Below are 20,443 nucleotides of genomic sequence, written 5' to 3' on the forward strand. Positions count from 1 at the left end.
GGTCACCTCTGCAGCTGCAGCGTGGGCTATCCACACTGAGCAGGGAGGAATGCTCAACAGCTGGTCAACACAATCGCTCCTCTATTTAGAGGAGTCCTTCTGGGTTCATTATCCAGCTGAAAGAGGCTAGGCACTATTTTGATTGCTGTTCATGGACCGTTGCCATCAGTCATGTGAAAGAGGGATTCAAGCCATGCCGAGGAAGGACAGGAGTGTCATCCCCAGGAGATGAACTGCTCACGGAAAGGCTCAGATCATCCCAGCAGCTCCTGGAGCTGCCTCCTTCACACTCAGAGCTCCTTGCTTTGCAAACCAGTCTCTAGGCTTGTTTTTCTCCCCACCTGATGCTGGAGGCAACGCTGCTACTCTGACACATCTGTTTTTGTAATTAGTGATTTGTTTCTATATTAATACCAAAAAAATTGCCAGAGGGTAAAAAGTTTCCTGGTCCTAACTGTGCAGAGACTGAGTCAGTAGCCTTGTTGCTAAGAGCAGTTCCAGCTCCGGCAGAATCTGGCACGCTGAGCCCCAGAATCCTGCTGGATGCTGCAGAGGTGTAAAAACATGGGATACAAGCCACCCAGTAATTCCCAGTGCTTCGCTGCTGCTCTACCCCATACCACACTGCGGGACACCACTCCTTTGTGTGTCCCATGGTGCTCAAGAGACACAACAGCAGATATCATTTCAGTAAACATGAGGGATTTTTAAGATTGGTCTTGTAGCTTCTCTTCAGATTTTAGGACCTTTCTGCATTCCAGTGTTGCAGTTTTCCACCTGCAGTGGGGACCACACGCCCCCATGGACCTCGAAAGCAGAACAGAGCAGTCTGCAGGAATCCCTGTGCTGGGTGTGCAAGTCTGTGGACCACGTTTGGAATTCTGCCTTGAAAACATGGCAAGAGGAGAGGGTGATACAGCCATAAAACGTGTACAGAAATCAGAAAAGACAAACTGCAAGGCTGCTTTTCCTCCATTCTCCTCCAGTCTGAATGTCAGCATGGAAAACTCATTCTGAAGGGGAAGTTTGGTAGGAGTTACAGGAACTCAGCTGGGCTTTTATTCTCCTCAGAGGATTTTTATTTCAATAAAAATATCTCTTCCTTAGATTGGACCTGGAACAACACAAACTGTGAGCTCCTGGGGAAGAGATTTGCTTTGTCTCTCTCCTAACCCTTGCACAGTGGGGACCAGGTCCTTGGCTATGGCTGCTGGGTGCTGCTGCCTTACAAAGCCCAGCCATGCCATACTCACACACCATCTAGTCAGTCCATGCTCCAGAGATGGACAACATCCATGGCAAACCTTGTGTGCTGTCAGTGAGTCAGTTGTCTCTCTTGTCCTACTCATTACACAACTGCCTGAAAACTGCATGGTGAATTCCCAGCTTTCTGAGCTGTGGAAACGGCAAAACCCCTCCCCATGTAAAACCCATTTGGCCAACAGAGTGGGTTTTTCTCTCTGAAGCATCCTGATATTTGAGCAGAGTGGTTTTGGCTGCTCTTGGTGACTCACAGGCCAGGGGTGTGGCTGGCTGCCAGTGTGAGATATTCGTCCCTTGATTCCTTCTGAAAGGGAGGGCATAAATCCTGAGTCCAGACTTCACTTATTCAAGTCAACAGCCACAGTCCCACGGAAATTACTCCATTACTGTGGATTTTATGACTCTCCCTGCCCCTCCCAATCTTCCAAAGCTTTTATAAATATCTGCAGCAACCTAGAAACAAATGTAAAACTGCCTTTGACAGTTTGGCAGGAAAGCGTATCATTTATATCGCATCATGACAGTGTCCTATTTTATGCCTGGTCCAGCACGGAACACTGCTGCCATATGTTGCTTAAACTACGGTTAAAATAGCTGGGTTTTCTGCTCACATTCCTACACTATTTTTGGCAGATGAGCCTTGTCTGATCCAGCACAGCTGGTTTTCCTCCCCTGCCCTCTCTTGCAGACAAAAAGCATCATGATGCTTATTTGATGCTTATCTGTATTGCTGTGTTTTGATGGATAGCTGCTGAACTACAAGTATAGCCACTACAAAATGATGCCTCAAGTTATTTACACAGAAAGATCCATGAAGACACAGGAAGACACAAGGACTGGACTTCAAATGGATCCTCAGAAATACATTCCCACAACCTTTCCTCAGCTGACACCTACTTCCCTCTGCCTCCAGGCAGGGTGCTGGGATGCAGCAGTGCAGCGGGTGCTGGCATGTGCAGGCATGTCAGAGCCTTGGTGACAGCAGCAGCTGCAGTGGCTGGTACCAGGCTTGCCCAGATGCTCTGCTCAGCCTGCGGCCTCTGGCAAAACAGACAAACTGGACCATCTGCAGGACACAGGCTCCTCAGGAATTTGACTAAGCAACCAAAAAGTAAATGTTTGAGACATATATTTATTTTACCCTGTACTTTTCCCAAGGGTGTTCTCTGCCTGAGCAGCTAATTATATCACAGGCATTGCGCTTTTTACCATTTAAACGCAGAAAGCATATGTTCAAACAGATGTTTGCCATGGAATCAAGAGGATCCCAGCTTCTCTATAGCCCCGCCAGTAAAATATGACAGGAACTATTTCCCAGCAAAGCCCTGTCCCGGGCTGAGCCGGCACATGAGTGGCTGGAAGTATGGAGCTTGGGCCATAAATAAAGGGACAGATGTGAAAATGGCACTGCAGCCTTGCCACCCTGCCAGCACACACCCCATCACACCCCTCCAGTGCAGCAACAGGCAAGGACAGAGGCAAGAGAGTTTCTCTCTCTTTTTGCTTTCAGATTAATGAAGAAAATATCAATCATAACAGCAGCATTTGCAGAGGCTGCTCCCATCATTTAACCTACCCATAACCTACATTTTATATCCCCCATCACACAGAACTGCAAGAGCTTCTACACAGGGTCAGCGGGCGCTGCTGGTAACTGAGGAGGTGCTGAGCCTGCCTGAGGCCACGATCCCACTCCCCACCTTCTACAGAGTGAGCTGCCAGCAGAGCTGAGTCCTGGCTGCAGAACAGCATCCTCAGAACCTGAATTTCTTCAGAGCAGCATTGTACACACAGACACACGCGCACATATGTAAGTACAAATCATAGGGGGTGGGAGGAGGTTTACAAATATATGCTATTATTATTATACATTATATATTATTATTAGACATATATTATTATGTATGTTAATGTATGATACATGCACAATAAACAACACACCAGTTTATATAATATATAGACATAATGCAGTAAGCTAAAAGAGAAGCCTTCCCATGAGAGGAAAGTAATGAGTTTTCATTTTGAGATTTCCTCCTTTACACCATCTCAAATGTAACCCACAAGCGGGAAATGGAACTCTTCTCCTGGTGCTGGACTTTGGTGGGTGTGCAGGAGTCTGTCTAACATACCTCTATGACAAGAAGCTGTGAACCCTTCCCAGCACCAGGCAGACCTGCTCCTCCTCATCTCAGAAAAGAGACTCTGATCCCCTCATCCCTCCCCAGAGCACCACAGTGCCTTTATCCCCATACCCGCTGAACTTCTCCTTTCACAGACTATGCTACTGAATATCATTTTAAAGCAAATCTGTAGGGAACAGCTACATGTCTGGCATGGAATCAGGGTAAGGTGATTTGCTTTGCTTCAGCAGCCTACTCCTGCTCCCAGGGATACAGGACAAGCCATCAGATCTTGCTTCTCAGATCCAGGAGCCTACTCCACGGAGCCAGGGAGAGGAGAGAGAGAAAAACATCAATACAATCGACTGAGCAGCTAGCAACAACATTTAATTTGACATTCAGGAAAGGTATTATGCAGATGAAGCTGTTTTTCTCTTCAGCTTCAAAACACAACTCTTAAAATATGATGTTTGCATTTTGGGAGGTGCATGCTCATTTACATTGAGGATCACTTATGCTGACCTACTTTGAGGCCCCTTAATTCTTAATGCTCAAAACTGAGCAGAGGTCCCTCAGTGTAAAGTGATAATTGAGGTCTGCAGAGCTCATACAACAACTCTGAAACATCACATTTTAACCCAGAGTTGGCAGAAGCCTGAAATGTCAATCCCGCCATCAGTGCTAGCAGCACAATTTGACAAACCTCCAGAAATCACCATAAAGTAGGAATTAACAAAAATTAAAAACCAGCCCTTCATACACACAAGAAATAGTCTGAAAGGACAACAGAAGAACCCCTTTTTTCTTACCTTCAGTAGCCTTATTTACAGCTGTTAATGTGCTCAGGACCTTGGAGAACTGATCTCCAGTGTATAAATCATGTGGATCAAACACCTGTGAAAGATGAACTCAGTCAGTCGAGCCCAAAACATCTCACAGTGGCAGCTGGAGCCGCCCATGGTGCTGGAGGGTGACAGTGGGATTGGGCAGCCCCCGTGTCTCTGCAGGGAAAGGATCATTCAGGGCTGACAACTTCCATTTCCTTTACAGCCAGAGAATTCCTGGGGCACCCCTGGCAGGCAGCATGGGAATGGCAGGGGAGCCCAGAAGCATTTGCAGCGTAAGGCTCGGAACAGGGAAGGAATCAGTGCTGTCTGCAGAGCAGAGACTCCTCTGAAAATCACCAAGAAGGTTATTGCTGGCCTTGAGGGAAAGAAAGATTTTGTTCCTATTTTTGTTACTGAGAGCTGAAGAGATTGAGGCTGTACGTACAGATCTATGTATAAACACACACATTTTCCACAGCAGAAATTAACACACATGGAATTTTCTGCTATTGCAATATATAGTTTATTTGCACTTTTTTACAGGAAGACAAACCCAGTTATCTTATATTAAAAAAAATCACCCTAAAGAATTTGGTGCTGCTAATCCTCAGTGGTGAAACAGAAATACATGGTTAGCAAGGGCTTATTTTCCATGACTAAAAACCTGAACCTTGTACTCTTCAGAAATCACCACCAGAACAGTGAAAGCAGTTTGAGTTTCCAAAACACTTCAACCCCCTCAAACACCTGAAAAACGCTCTCAACTTCATACAGACTGTACAAATCTTACCATTAATGAAGCAAAGATAAGAGTTACAAAAAGTCCCTCTTGTTGGTACCACCATGGCACCATCTGCTAATCCCCAAATACATGATTTCTTGCAGATTGAGACCACAGATACACAAATCCAATGAACAGGAAAGATTATTTTAACGCTCTCCTGGCAGACACCATCTAATTACAAACACTTCCAACACACTAATGAGTGTATCTTGCTTAATAAGGACACAAGTCTGAATTACCTTTAGGCTAGGACTGCCCTTTAAAACAGCCCTTTCTTGCATTCCACACAGAGCTCCTTGAGTACGCTTGGCATATTTCAAATAGGAAGGGGACTGTCCTCTCTCACAGCCCTGGATCTGCTGGTGGCATCTCCTCCTTTTAAACAGATACACCAGAGCAGCACCAAAGTCCAACATGGACAGTATGAAGGCTGCTCTTTATTAGGAATATGTTTGCAGATTGACTCAGCTACTCAATAATAGAAGACATGTTCTACCCTGAAGAAATTTAATCCATGCTTAGCATGGGGACAGTTTGCTGTCATTACAAATATTTAATCCTGTAGCTCCACAGCTCCGATCGCATCTACTGCCCTGCACATTCCAGGGACATACCCACCTACGTTGGGCAGTTTCTGAGCTGATCTATCACCTGCCCTCACTCGGGTTTGCTCCTTTGGACCATGCAAGTCCCATCCCCTCTGCCCGCTGCAGCACGGAGCCAGTTTTCCTGCCCTGCAGTTACAGGCAGCGCCGTGCAAGCGCAGCCTTCAGCCCCAAGCAGCGACGCTCCCATCTCCGTGGAAAGGGAGACGGTAACAGAGAGCCCGGTGCGCCCTGACCCCGTTGGCAGCTGCTGCAGAATGGCACAAGAGGAAAGCCAGCAGCCAGGATGGGTTGTTTGCATGCATCTCTCTCGTGTGTCATTTTTTCATCCATATCCTTTTTCTTCCACTTCAGTAATTCCAGAAAAATTAAGTCCTGCCTTGAATTAACACTTTTTTTTTTCCTAAGGAGCAAAGTAGAAAAAATACATCCCAAATCCTTCAATGCAGAGAATAATGCTGTAAGCTCAGAGTCATCAGGCTGACAAAGTCCAGATCAAAGTGGTAGGAAGAAAGATATGCAAAAAAATTCTAGTCCAAAAGCAAGTAATAACATTTAGAACTTCTTCATGGGGAAATTTTCTGGAACAGCTACTGTGGAACAGTGGCTATGTGGAGTCAGCTGCTGTAATGTAAATAAATATACTCTGTAGCTTGTTCCAGAATAAATTCCTCATACAAAAAAAGTCCTCATTTATGAAGTAAAATTTACTTTTTCCAGCACAATTCATTGATAATTCCATTCATAGCTAAAAGACAAGCTGCAGCTAGAAGATAAATAGAGGCAGAAAAGGCTTTTTCACTTCTAACACATGGAAGATCAGGCGGACGTAGCTAAACCCCCATTTAAATCTACACCTGTCATCGGAGGATCTCCATTAAAACGCTATTCTGACTTCCAGAATCACAGGCTGCAGCTCCCCTCGGTAAAACACTCTGGCTGTTTCCGTCAAGCATCGCACCGGGCAAGCGAAGCTCTGCACTGCCGCACCGCCAGCCTCCGCCACAGGCAGCGAGCGAGGGGATGAGCAGGAGCCGGCGCTTCGCGACCAGAGCACCCGGCTCCTCGGGAAGGACGAGAACAGGAGACCGAACCCGGGCGCGGCTAGCAAGTTATCAGCACCCAAAATCCCAGTCCCGCGACGGGAAGCACAGAAAAGTTAGGGAAAGCCGGGCTGCGTTTCGAGTCCGAGCTGTCCACAGTCGGACAGCCCCCGGCTGGGTGCCAAGCCCGAAGCCCGGCGCGGCCGCGACCCCTCCAAACCCGAGGCCAGGGGCGAGAGCCGCCCGTCCCCCAGCGATGCGGCGCTTCGGGCGCTCGCTGCCCCGGCTGCTCCCCGGACCCGCCTCTGCCTCCATCGGGAGCGGCGGCGCGGCCGCGGCTCCGCCAGCACCGGCGAGACAGAGCGGGCGGGCGGCGGGAGCGCGGCCGCCCCGCGGAGCACAAGCACCGCTCCGTCTCCGGGGGCTCCGCTCGGGCGCCGCGGTGCCTCACCCCCTTCGGCGGGGACACCCGCGGGAGCTGGCGGAGACAGCCCTGCTGAGCGGCTGGGACACGCGCGGGACCCCGGGCCCCGGAGGCGCTCGGTACTCACGGCGGCGGGCGGGCGGGCGCGCAGCCCCGGGGCATGGCGGCAGCGCGGGCGGTGCTGCGGAGCGGCCGCGGCGGCTCTGACCCGGAGCCGGATCGCGGCGCCGAGAAGGGAAGGGAAAGGAAGGGAAGGGAAGTGACAGGCGGCGCCGCCGCCCCGCTCCGCCCCGCCGCTCGCTGCGGGACGCGGCGCGGCCGTGCGGGCGCAGCTCCCTCCGCCGGCCGCGGGCCGGGGGCACCGGGAATCCCCCGGAGGAGCACGAACGGGATAGCAAAGCGCAAAGAGATGGGAAAGGGAAGAAGAGAAAGGCCGGAGGTGTGGGGGAGGGAGGAGGAAAGAAAGGGAAAGGGGAGGAGGAAAAGTAAATCAGGGAGGGGAAGGGGAAAGGGAGGAGGGAAAGGGAAAAAGTGAATTAGGGGAAAGGGACAGGGAAAGGAAAGGGAAGGGGAAAGGAAAAATTGAAAGGACAGGAAAGGATAGAACAGAAAAGGAATACCCACACCATTGCAGCAGGTTTGCACCACTGCGAAGAGAAACACTGCGGGAGGGCCCATAGATGGGGCACAGTTCAGTTGAGGCAGTGAGACTGCCTGCATCCTCTACTGGCTGTGCCCATCTGTTTGGAGAACATTCTCCTACAGGGAACAGGAAAATCCTCAGATACTTCAGCACACCAGCAGGCTGCAGTGTGGACGGGGAATGCAGCGCTGCACTGATATCCAGGGTGAAGCCCAGCTGTTGTTCCAGCCCCATGCAGGGACATGCCGCACACCTGGAGCCAGGGCTCTCTGGTACACTGGGTCACTCTAACTGCAGACGGACCCATTCTCCAGTGCTTGTGCTGGTTGGTGCTGGGCAGGAGCTCTTGCTTCTGATGTTATCCAGTTAGGAGAGGTAATGTCACTTTGGAGTGAAGCCAAAGCAGAGCAGGTTTTGGGAGTGCATGGCTGGGGAGCTAAAAGGGTGATGATCTCTCACCTGCTCTCCCACACCTTCAATCCAGGTAGTTTGTCAGAGGTTGCAGGCACCTCCAATATCACAAAAAACCTCTGTGCTGCCCGTGATGGTAATTGTCCTCTGCATATTCTACGATTGTTCTGGACAGCCAGGTTAATCCAGCTATTGATTTATCTTGCATATACTGTTCTTAGTTCACAAAATACAGACCTTGTCAGAAGTTTTGTAGTTAATAACAATAAAATACGGCTACTGAATAAAGGTCTTGTTCTTCTTCACTAGCAAATGGTGCTTAGCTATTGATCTACTGTTGTTATATGCACACTGGTGTCAACAGCAAAATCAAAGTTCCCATTTTTGTCCTCAAGAACAAGCTAGGCCAGGAGCCTTCCATGATTTTTCTCTTTAGTCATGATCTCTTCCCTGTCTTTTCTACACTAGACTGCACCTCGCCATCAGGACAAAACTCTTTGTTGTCCACTTTCCACCTCAACCCACCAGCATCCAGCTGGTGTTACCTTAGCAGCGCTCACTCACTGCACCAGCTCTTGGGTCAGAAACACAGCTCAGATGCTGAAGCCACAGTGTGAATGAAGCACATTTAGGATTTCTGCACTGTTCCTCCATCCAAACCATGAAAGAATCCTCTAAGGACACCTAAGCTCCAATGAAGTGCCCATGTCTTTTGACTAGTCCTTTTCCTCAGTAGAGCTGGGCTGACTGATATTCTTATAACCTGGATCAAATTCTAGCACTGAAAAGAAAAGCTGCTGGAAAGTTTAGGACACATTCTCATTATTTCACCTCATTAAAACTCTTGCCTGGTTAGAAGGATGGGGTGATTCCCCCGCTTGCCATCTCTTTTAGGACTAACATACATGAAAGAGCAAAAGATTTCAGGCTTCAGTCCTGGGCTGAAGCTAAGGAACAGTTTTGTTATTTATACTCTGCCATGAGGTGGATTCTTCCAGCTCACACCTCCAGCCCGCAGAATGGCTTCATCTTAATGGAGCCAGCTCATAGCAGGAAGGTCAGTGTCCTTCTACCCCTATGTCCAAATGTTTCACTGCACCTGTAAACAAGAGAAGTTGCTGTTTGCCTCACTGTGTCTTTCTTCCACTTCCTGAGTTACCAGGACAACAAAGGGTAGGAGGGAAGTGCGTATGTGTAGTTCTGAAAGAGTAACCTCTATGCATTCCCTCCTACTGGGAAAGACTGGCAAGAAGTGTCTGTTCAGTGGGAGGTGGGACTTGAGTTTCCACCAAAAGCTGCTGGAAACCCTGCCTTCCACACTGACCACTTTCCTGCATGCTGGCAATGTCCAGTGAAGTGGTGTATTACATGGCAGCTGCACAAACACCCATGACAAAAGCAAATGGAAGGCAGAGTACAATGAAGCCAAGGGATGCCACGATGGCATGCTAATGTCATGTTTAAGATTCCCCAGGGTGAGGCCCTTTTGTACAAGTCAGCATCCAGAAAAGAAGTTGTGAATTCTCATTTTCCTCAAAATACCCTCTTTTGTTCACATCTGCAACAGGAACAGAATATTTGACCTTAGCATACCCTTGTCAGTCTCAAGACAGAGGTGGCTCAGGTCCAGCTCTAGGGTACATCACATCTAAGATGCAAGAGTTCACTGTGGCATTTGGAGAAGGGCAGAATTTGAGAGAACCACTGGGGTTTGATTTTCATATCCGTGGTCTGGGTAAGCAGCAGGATGGCTCTCACAGAATTAAAATGTACTAAGCCCAGACCTTTCGTGATGTTACTCTTTCCTCAGGCTATGTTGCTGAGGCATAACAGAACCCTATTCTGTGCTCATCTTCCTTTTACCTAATACCTGATCACTGCAACTTAAATGCTGATAGATCTTAGAAGCAGAAGGTTCTCTGCCTGTTCTGATGCTCCAGACACGCTTCCAGAGTAAATGTGACAGAGTAAACTCCTTCCTAAAGGGCAATGGCCCTTTCCAAGGCAAACTGGGGGTCAGGCTTGAGGGAAGATCACTGGTAGGAATGCTGCTTAGAGTCTCCTTGTCAAGATGTTCCAAACAGAGCGGCTTTTAGAAGGAACAGATGGCAGAGGCTTTGCCTGAGAGGACTCAGAAAAGCTGGCAACATGGGAGAAGAGACGGAAGGAAGCATAAGCACTCCGCCTGTGCCATGTCTTGCCCACCATCTCAGCTGTCCTACCTTGAGCCTTCTTCTACACGAGGCTACAGAGGAACTAGGAAGAAGGAAAATTCATGTCTTGGTGTTATAAAATGACAATATTTTGGAAAAGAAAAAAAAAACAAAAACAAGAAGAAATTGTTGTCATTTCACTGCAAAATTTAAACTCGAGCTAGAGAAGCTCAAGTTTTTATCCAGCTTTTGAGGTCTCCTCTCACAGCAAACAGGAGAGATGCACATGAGCATAAGGGAAGCTACGGAAGGCTCAGAATATTTCAAAGATGAAGTGGGTTATAAATCAGAAGGGGAAAAAAGCCAGAAATCTTCACTTTATTAAAGCCAAGGAAGAAAAGACACATGGAGGATCAGAGGAACACCTAGAGATGGACACACCATGTTGCCTGTTCTGAGTATCTGAAAATTGTGGAGTGTGACTGCAATATTGCAGAATGAGCTTCAAAGCTTTGAGATGGCACTGCACAACAGACGAGGACTGTTCTCCTGTCCTGCCTTTCAGCTGTTTAAGATTCCCATTTTTAAGAATACCTTCCCTCACAACCATTTTATTATTAGTTTACAAATAGAAAACAAAACTCAGAAAAATGGAGGAAATCACATGGTCAGTACCAGAAGACTAGCAACAAGTGATTTCTGATGCAATAGGCCTTCAGGGATTATAAATCTCTCTCTCTATATATATAAATGCTCTTAAGACTGTGCTGCTGCAGCAGGCTCCAAGAAATGCATCACTGGGCAACAAAGGACCAGGGAGACAGTTCTGGAATGAGCACATTTTCATGCTGCTTAGCTAAAAAGCTCTAAAGAGTAGAAAGGCCCTTTTCTTGTTTAGACCTTCAAAGGAAAAAATGCAGGAACAGAGCTATTATGGGTTGGACTTTTCTCACTGTGGTGCATGAATATTCTGTATAATGTCCAAGGATTCTGTCCCTGCTTTCTCATCTTCAGAAAAAAATTTTTCACAATCTTGAGCATATTTCAAACAAGATAGTTACAGGTTTTTGGCTTTTTTTTACTGTAGCAATTTAAGTGTAACACAAAAGTCTTTAGATAGTAACAAATTTGATGGCAAAACTAATTGAATTCTGAAGTGATTCATTTAGACTCTGATCTTGCAAATATGAGCTATGGTTAAGCGTAAGAATCTACACAGATAGGATCAGGAACAGCCACAAGAAAGGTATCTTTTGACTTCATTAGGTTGTTTTTTGGGGTTTTTTTGTGTAAGGAACAATATGTTTTGCAGAATCTTACACAACAGTTGCAGGGGATGAAAAAATAGTGCAGTATTGAGAATACTTCACCTTCCCATTAAAGCAGGGCTAAAATGTGCAATTCCTTCTAATAATGAAAAAAAAAATATGAACAGGTCTAGGTTAAGTCTGTTTAGACAGATCTGTTATTGCTGCATGCTTTGTCTCAAAAGATAAGAATCTGTCAAGCTCACAGTTAATACACTGTTTCCAAATTACCCAGACTGCATATTGAATCATCCATGCTCTGATTTGTGTTATTAATACAAAAGATACCAACTTTTTCCCTCTGATAACTGGCTTCCTTTGAGAAGGCTGATCAAACTGGCATGTTACAATAAAAGAAAGGATCTAAGTTGACTTACCTCCACTTTCAGAAGTGCGCAGCCTTTCAAGAACTCTTGAATATTACTGATGCAATCAGCTTCATTTTTAGGCTCCAGGCAATACTAAAGAAAGAAAATCCACTGATCTCATTGCATTGCCTGCACCGAGAAGGCCTGCATGAATATTGACATGTGCCTTTTATACTGAATTAGGGAAGCTTCTTCAGGGGGCGGGTGGGGGTGGCAGGCAAGCTGTTGAAGCAGGAAGAAAGCCACTGGAGGAAGTGATGCACACACAGAAACTGTCGGCATCTTGTTTTGAATGCCAGCATATGACAGCGCCCTAACTGACAGTGGGAAATTGATGACCTTTAACAACATGCTGCCCCAAACCACCACAAGTAAGAAAAAGATAAGGAGCTAGCAAAACTGATTTCTGCATAATGAAAGGCTCCTTTTTTACAGGGTGGAGAACCCATTGTGTAGTTGCTTTTTTAAAAGCTTCACTTCTGTGTTGCCAGTTCCTATCTCTCATTGGACTCCTTCCCTTTTTTTTTCTCCTTCAGATTCTTACACACTTCTGGACTGTGAATACATGCCTTGTCAAACTGTAACAGGAGGCATTCACATGGCTTCAGTACCAATGGATTTGCTGGTCTTGGGACAGACCAAATGGCACAAATGCAAGGGTTATTTGCTTATTCCTGTTCCAATTTGCTTCTCCAGTGCATTTACTGACTAACAAAGCATTTTGCAGTAAGAGTTTTGAAAGACTGACTATATTTACAGTTGTAATTAATTATATTGATGTAAATACTGACACACTGCAAATCCTTCTATTAAAAATCAAGATATTCTGATCTCTGGTAGGCCAAGTATTTCCTGCCACTGACTGAACGTGGGTAAGCGAATTAACAGCAACCTTGCAGGGTTTTTTTCTGGATGTAGAAACAAAATCAAGGAACCAAAGCTACAATCCTACTTGGCTCTCAATTAGAAACTTAAATGTAAAACACCTCTCTCTAAAGCTCTGTGCTCCTCTCATCAGAGCAGCTAGGGCTCAGAATGCCCAGGGCAGGGTTTCATTGAGCAGGGCTGTCTCAACACAGCAAAATACATCAGAAAGCATTACCTTTTCTGCAGATCCCGGAAGAAGCCGATTAATGAGTTTGCAAAGCACAGTTCCATCTTTCAGAGAGGTTTTCAGGAACCCCTCTGGATCATCCACTATTTTCTTAGGGGAATTTAAGACTCCTAGTGAAATAAGCCATGTTACAATCTGTTCTTCTGGATTCATGGCGGAGAGCTCTGCCGCCAGAGCTGTTCTCCTGTACAACAGTGTACTGGAACCCACATCCGTGATTACATCTTCCTGCTGCAGCTCAAGTGTGAAACTACCTTTTTTTTGGCTTAGTACAGAAACTAAATCTTAGGAACTAAAAGAAGTTACTTAAAGGTACAAAACTGTTGTCAAAATAAAAGTTTCTAATACTCAGCAGGAAAAACGGAAAGCAGATTGTTAACTACATCTCTGCAAAATTATTGAAAATACAAGTATTTTATATCAAGTTATTACACCAAAATATCTCACATAGGGACTTCCTCCTTGTGGCAGCTAGCACCCTATCACCTAGTAAATTTAGTCTGAACTTAAGGTTATTGCCCAAAGAAATAAATTTCTTAATACTGTAAAGAACAATAAATTTCCAGTGTTAAAACAGAATTCGTAATGGTGATGTTTTGAAGGAATGTAGGACTAAATAGAGATTTTCAACCTTATATGGCAAACCTAGTTGTTAAAATTGCCTTTTACAGTCATTTTCTATTGTCTCATTTTTGAAAATAAATTCTGATCATGCACTTTACATGCACATGAATAATGCCTCTCTTCAACTGCTGTGTAGAAGTCCACATATAATCCAAAACGGTTATTTAGGAGATGATAATCTCTCAAAACAATTTATCTGGATAACTTCAAAAAGGTCAGGAATTTAAGTCATCCAAAGCTGAGAAAAAAATTCCCCACTATTTTACTTGTCTTATTAAGATGTCCCTTTCTAACACCACTGCAGGATCTACTGAAGGTAGCTTTCCACCCTGCCTGGGCAGTATTAACCATCATTACTTATCACAGCAAGTCAGAAAAGTCCTGTCATCTTTATAACTGTCCTTTCAACAGAACAGATGGAAAATGAAGCAATTCTGTTGATGATGAAGCTGGAACACCATGGCATGAAAAATCCAAGAACAAAGTATCCTAGAGACCAGAATTTCTTGGTTAGTGTTCTGAGCCAATTCCTACCCTTGTCACTTAAAGCAGCTTTCAAGAACCCAGTGTTACCAAACTAATGATTTAAAGGGTTGGGGAAAATCAGAGCAGCAGAATGATAAAATTGTACACAGTAAATGGGCATGGTTTTGCCTGTACTTTGCAAGTTTTATGACTGGTACCGGGACCTACCAATGCACCAATTTTAAGAGCCACCAGTAAATAAGAACCGTCCCTTCAGGGTTAGACACAAATTCTGACCTTTTTCAGGACTCTCGGATGAGTTCCAGATCTCTGTAGTGTGGAAATATTCGTAACACATGGCTGCAGGCACTGTGAATAAAGTGGGCTACAGCTCAATCACAGCTCACTGCACTTGGTGAGCAGTGCGCAAAAGATTCAAAAATTATGACTAATTGGCAATTCAGTTGTTTTGGGATTTTTTTTCCAGTTGTCATGAGCACTATTGCTTTGCAGAAGGAAATACATACATTACCCACAATTTCATAATTCTTTTTTCAAATCTGTAGTAGCCAAGATAACTACTAATGATCATTTATCAAAGGGGACATGCATTTGGATGTAGAAGACACCTCAGCCACCGCATCAGAACACAGCAGTTTCTGATGTAAATAGAAGTACTTCCAACACTGGGAGAATGACACATCTGCTTCACTGAAGTCAGTGTTACAGACCCGAACACTGAAGTACTTCACCCACTCCCTCCTCTAAAGGAAACCTTTGGTATACATGCGCAGGTTTAGTTTTATGATTATTTCACATGCAGCTGCTGCAGCCCAGAAGATATTAATGTCTGCAACTACAATTAAATGAAAATACTTCCCACATCTTGAACACTTACCAACAGCTTGAAAAAATCTGCAGATATAGATATTCACAAAGTCCAAAAATGTATGGAGTTTTTCATTAGCTACTTCAATCCCAACCTCACATCCTTTAGAGTCCTTTCTAAACACATTCCAGCTTGTTTACCCACTTCCACACCAAAATTAATCCCGTGGCAAACCCAAGGTATGAAGGTAGAGCCACTAAGGAAAGAAGTGTCTGGTCTGGTCTTTGGAAAGACTTCACCTTTGTCTATTTGCTGACAGCAACAAATCAAGTGAATCATCAATCATCTCTTGCAGAGTCAACTTAGTTTAAAATCTTATTTACAGCCTGATTTATACCAGTGTTATTTTAAAAGGGGGTGAGTTTCCTTTACCCAACAACCAAGCGACTCTGGCAGCATACACATCAGAACAGCACAGCAACAGGAGCAAGGTAAGATGAGCAGTCACATATTCAGAAACCATTTTTGAGTGGTTCTTTTCAAAGTCACACACGATTAAGTAATTCACTTTTTTTTTCCAGCAGAGGGAAAATACAAGGAACAGAACTGAAGTATTTGTCTGCTGCAGAATCTACTGATACATTTCAACTGGTGGCTTTCAATGAAAAGTTTGACTCTCTGCATGAGCTAATACTGTAGATCAGGGTACATTCTCATTAAGTAGGATTTTAGGCAGGAACTGATCATACAGTAGCTGCCATTTTGGCATTACACTTTAGGAAGAACGATCCAGTTCAGCCTGAACAGCAGCGCTCAACACTAAGCTAATGCTGAAAATAGTACAGAATGTTACTCCTTCTTGCAGAAGGGATACTGAGATCACTTTGTAACAATAAACTCCCAAGATGTAACACTAGTGATCTTGACCACCATCCAAGTGTGTCCAAGAATATGTTTTTCTTTTAAATTAGACAATAAAACCCCAAACCCATAATTCTTGTTAACAGTAAATTTATTTGCCCTGGGAAATACTGCAATTCTACCAATCTGCTACACAGATTTACTCCTAGAATCTGCAGCCCCTAACTGAGATTTGAAGTGATGTCCTCATCCCAAACAAAGTTGTAAATCTCTAGACAAGGTATGCATGCTTTTTCTTCTTCAGTCACTCATGAGCTGAGGATTGTTTAAATGAGATCAGTTTATGTCTATCAGAAGTCAGTATTATTTTATCAGTATTATTTTATATTTTATTATCCATTATTGTTTATGAGTTTTCTACATGAAATACCAATGCCTGAGGATTCCTCTCACATACATTGGCCCATCAACATGTATGTAAGAGAAAAATGCATCAAAATCAAGACAAAGTTTTGAAGGAAGCACCAATATGTCCAGTGTACATCGAGGAACACTAATTATTCTGGCCATTCATCACTAACATTGTCTCAGCACAGCAATATTCCCTTCCTCTCATCCAGAAGGTTGGGACAAAACTGTTAATGTAATATAGCAGAACTTTCCGTAGTTTCTTGGTGAAGTCCTCTGTATTCAAGTACACTAAGACTTACTTCTGTATAACTTGCTGTTTTTACCAGCATAAATGGCAAGCATACGTGTAAAATGCAACCAAAGTATTTCGCTGCTGTAGGATGTGTGTGCAACGAGCAATGAACCAGCTCACTCTGGACTGTTGGAAGGTGCAAGCTATGGCAGACAGCAGTTGGCTTCCACCATAAATTTTATGTACGTCCAAGATATTGGTAGTGCTACTTTCAAAGGCAACTCCAGAATGCTTACACATTGCTCTAGAAAATGGTGGGCAACACTACACTCAAAAGCCAGGCTGTATCAGTTGTGATTTGTTATCCTTTGATTCTCCAATGCACATCCACTGCTGCACTGCCACCTTCACCTTTCACTGTAACTGGAAAAAGGAAATGCAAGTTAGTACCCTCTCAGAAGCCAACAGACAAAAATGCTAGATTATCTTTGAATTCATTTTATATATACAGTTAATGTGCTATAAATAAAATCAAACTTGTAATCACGGGAAGGTATACAGCTGGCAATTCCATTTACATCCTGATTTTCCACAAGGCTATTATTACCTTCCTTGCCACAAGATCTATTTACTGCTCCCTTAACATTGGTACCATGCCTGCTAAGAATCTGAAAACATTTAGAAGCTGAAGACAAGGCTGATGGAGTGTGCTTTTGTCTCTAATACCAGTATTTATTACAACATGGTCACAACAGATTTACTAAACTGAAAAAAAACCACTTTTTTTTTTTACAAAGGGAAGCTTTTTCACTTGTCAAGAATAATTAAGCTTCAGCTTTCCAGCTAACAGAGAGAACTGAGGTGCATATACATGAAGTTTAAAACACTCTGACAGAGGCTGTATGATGATTTGTCAGTATCTTTTAAAGGCTCTTAGAACGCTGCATTAAAGACAGCATTTCATCTCTTCATTAGAGAATTTAAGACCTCCATCGGGGTCAAACTATAAATTTAAAAACTGACTCCTTGTGGTTTTTTGCAGGTGGTTGGGGAAATAAAGGGGAAACGCTACTTTTAAACCTATTTCCCTAATCCACTTTAGTGGCACACTAGTGACATCAATGATTTTTGAATGAAAAAGGTTCCGTTTTCATAACCTTTAGAAACACCTATTGTGAAGGGTCCTTTCACTAAGACTCTAATTTAAATACTTCAACACCCACATCTTAAAAGGAAAACAAAGAAAAGGACAGCATTTGCTGGTTGAAATTTTATCAAGCATCAGAAAAATAAAAAGCTAATAGGGCAGTAGCTTCTGTTTTACTTAACTACATGCATCCCCTGAACAGAAAACACTCGTGATGATTCTGTATTTTATCTGAAACACATTCCAGTACCCTGAAACAAAGCATAGTTTTCCTTTATTATCAAGGTAAGGTCAGCAATTTATCAGGAGTATTTATAAAACATTATTAGCATCTTCTGACAAGGGCATTGCACATTTACTGACACTCTATAGGGAGAATGAATCGTAGCCCAACTGAGGCTACAAACATCATGCAGTATACAACAGAATCTATCCTTACCACGAGATAGAATCTCCCTGGTAACAGTGACCAGCTATCACATAGACCAACTATACAAACTACAGCTTTTTTACCATTTTAAAGTTGGCTCTTGAATGTAGAACCTAAGCAAAAAAAATGTTCTTACATTTACAGACTCAATAAAGAATTACATAAGGCAGTACACATGCCTCTTTACATAAATGCTTCTCTCGGAAAAGGTAGTTGTCATTTTCCTTTAATCTGTACTAGATTTTGTCAAATTCTGCACACACTCTAAATTACTTCCATTTTTTTACTAGCAATTATTTAGTAGAGAATTTTTATTTTCCAGAAAGCTAGATTAACATGACAGCCACTACTACTTTTTTTCTTCTGAGTTTTCAGAGAAATAGGAGCAAGTCACACTTTCACATAAAATTAAAAGACTGCTGCTCTTCAATCTTCTTGAAAAATTATTTTAATAGGGTAGGATTTAGAGCCAAGAAACACAGCTGTTCTACAGTCTCAAACCATTCTGGAGGCACCTGAAGTCTGCAGCTTAATCCCAGGACCTCTACAGAGATCAATTCCTAATCCAAGATTATACTCACTAAAATTGTTAATCCTGTACATATAACAGGATTAAATTAAATGTCAATACTAACATTTATTATTACAACTCTGATTTTTAAGGTCTGCTCTTATAAAAACTCATGCTCAGCACTTTCTGCCACATGACTTTTCTTTAGCTGTACTCAAATTGGCCATTTTTGCAGACAAGTAGTGTCTTGCTGCCATTCCCAAACTAGCTGATTTATAAAGCCTTCTTAAGCCTCCTCCTCCAAAACTTAAACAGAAGTCAAAACAACACTTAGCCATGAAGAACATCCATTCAAACCTACGAACGCAATGACCAGGGAACATCCTTGCAGCTATTACACTGGTTTAATATTTACCTTATGTATTGGTACAGGCACCACTCATATCTGCTGTCAACAGATGAACCAGCACTATTTCAGTGGTATCTTCTAGAAGTTATCCCCCTGCAATTAAGAGAAGATACAACAAATTGAGAAAAATGTTTTACAGCACAAGCTAACCTACAGTAATTGCCCCCATTTCAAAACAATAGCACAAGTTTTGTTTGCAGATTATTCAGTTGTAAGTTTTTACTACTTCTTTAAATGGTGGAGGATTCACTCACTGGCTTTGAATGAACTGGAATGGCTTAGAGAAAGGTTGCGTGGCTTATGGATTCTCATTCCTTTTCAATGGTGCACTGCCATGTTAAATCCATAAGTTGAACAACAAAATTTACTGAGGACTAAACAGTAGTACAAAGGTTTTGGGTTTGTGGTTTGGTTTTTTAGTTGGAGGTCTTCATGTTTACTATATTCAAGGCTCTTTTGAACTTCATGGCTTCACCCAACTTATAACAACTTGCCACAGACTCTGCCACATGCATCCCTGGGTATCCCTGCAACGCAGCATCAAACTAAACAGAGTTAGGCATCTAACTAAACATCAAGTCTGCATTTCTTGCTTCCAACTCCCAATAGTTGAGCTGATATGTCTCAACCTAAACCAATTCCTCACTTCACAAGGTTTAAATTTTGTTAATATGCTGCATATGCAGCCTTTTTAAGCATCTTCACTGAGACATACTGGTCACAAAATATCCCCTCCCCATGCTACATGGCAATACTGTGTCTACAGTGAGCTGGATTACAGCTTTAGTTTCAAAACTGGTGCCACAAATGCTTTTATCCAAGGATTGTTGAATTTGGAGAATTTCTAATGTATTGGGGAATTTATTTTCCTTTTTTTCTTTAATCTATACAGCACTTCCATTGCCATTACATGCAGCTTGTCTTACTGTACTAGAAGAAGTTAACTTGTTTCAATTTTGACTTAGACTGAAAAACTAGTTTGCTTTGCTTACCATCTTTGCTGTTTCACAGGCATTTGATGCTCTTAATCAGCTGTGGAATGCTGAAAGATTCACTTATTTTAGGAAGCCATAAGCCTTTCAGAAGTTGGAGAGAAAGACTTCTTTGCTTATCTTATTTTCTCCTTTGGAATCAAAGATGTTCCTTTAAAAGTGAAACACTACAGAGTTGCAAAAATTTGAAACAGTGTGAGTAAGCATCGATTTGCAGCTTCTTTGATGGAATTGGTCAATGGTTTGCAGATTGTTGTTTTTTTAACAGTATTTTGTAGCTGACTTACACGAACATGATTTTTTTTGCAAGGGAGATCTTTTTAAACTCCCCATGAAACAGTAGGAAGGCAGAATATAGTATTATCCACTTGCTTTTCTGGCTTAAGTGAATGAAATCCTCTATTTCTCTTTACACAAGGATCTGAAGGCATTTTGTACTGGGAATACTGTGACTTCAAATTCTAGGCATA

At 43.3% G+C, this 20,443-nt stretch overlaps 1 protein-coding gene across 4 annotated transcripts in view; it reads right to left on the minus strand.

Annotated features, from left to right (window-relative positions):
- The window catches only part of ARHGEF6 (Rac/Cdc42 guanine nucleotide exchange factor 6), a 37,204-nt gene extending 25,185 nt beyond the window's left edge, over nucleotides 1-12,019 (minus strand). For 2 of the 4 annotated variants that reach the window (XM_058032351.1, XM_058032350.1), the window contains exon 1: nucleotides 4,193-4,277. The gene's annotated coding sequence lies outside the window, so the exon portion shown is untranslated. Of the gene's footprint in view, nucleotides 1-4,192; nucleotides 4,278-7,193; nucleotides 7,255-11,957 lie in introns of those variants that run through there. The other 2 variants (XM_058032352.1, XM_058032353.1) reach the window with 2 other exon arrangements.
- Nucleotides 12,020-20,443: the final 8,424 nt, after the last annotated feature.

The sequence above is a fragment of the Melospiza georgiana genome, chromosome 12 (genome assembly GCF_028018845.1).
Source record: "Melospiza georgiana isolate bMelGeo1 chromosome 12, bMelGeo1.pri, whole genome shotgun sequence".
NCBI classification, from domain to species: domain Eukaryota; kingdom Metazoa; phylum Chordata; class Aves; order Passeriformes; family Passerellidae; genus Melospiza; species Melospiza georgiana.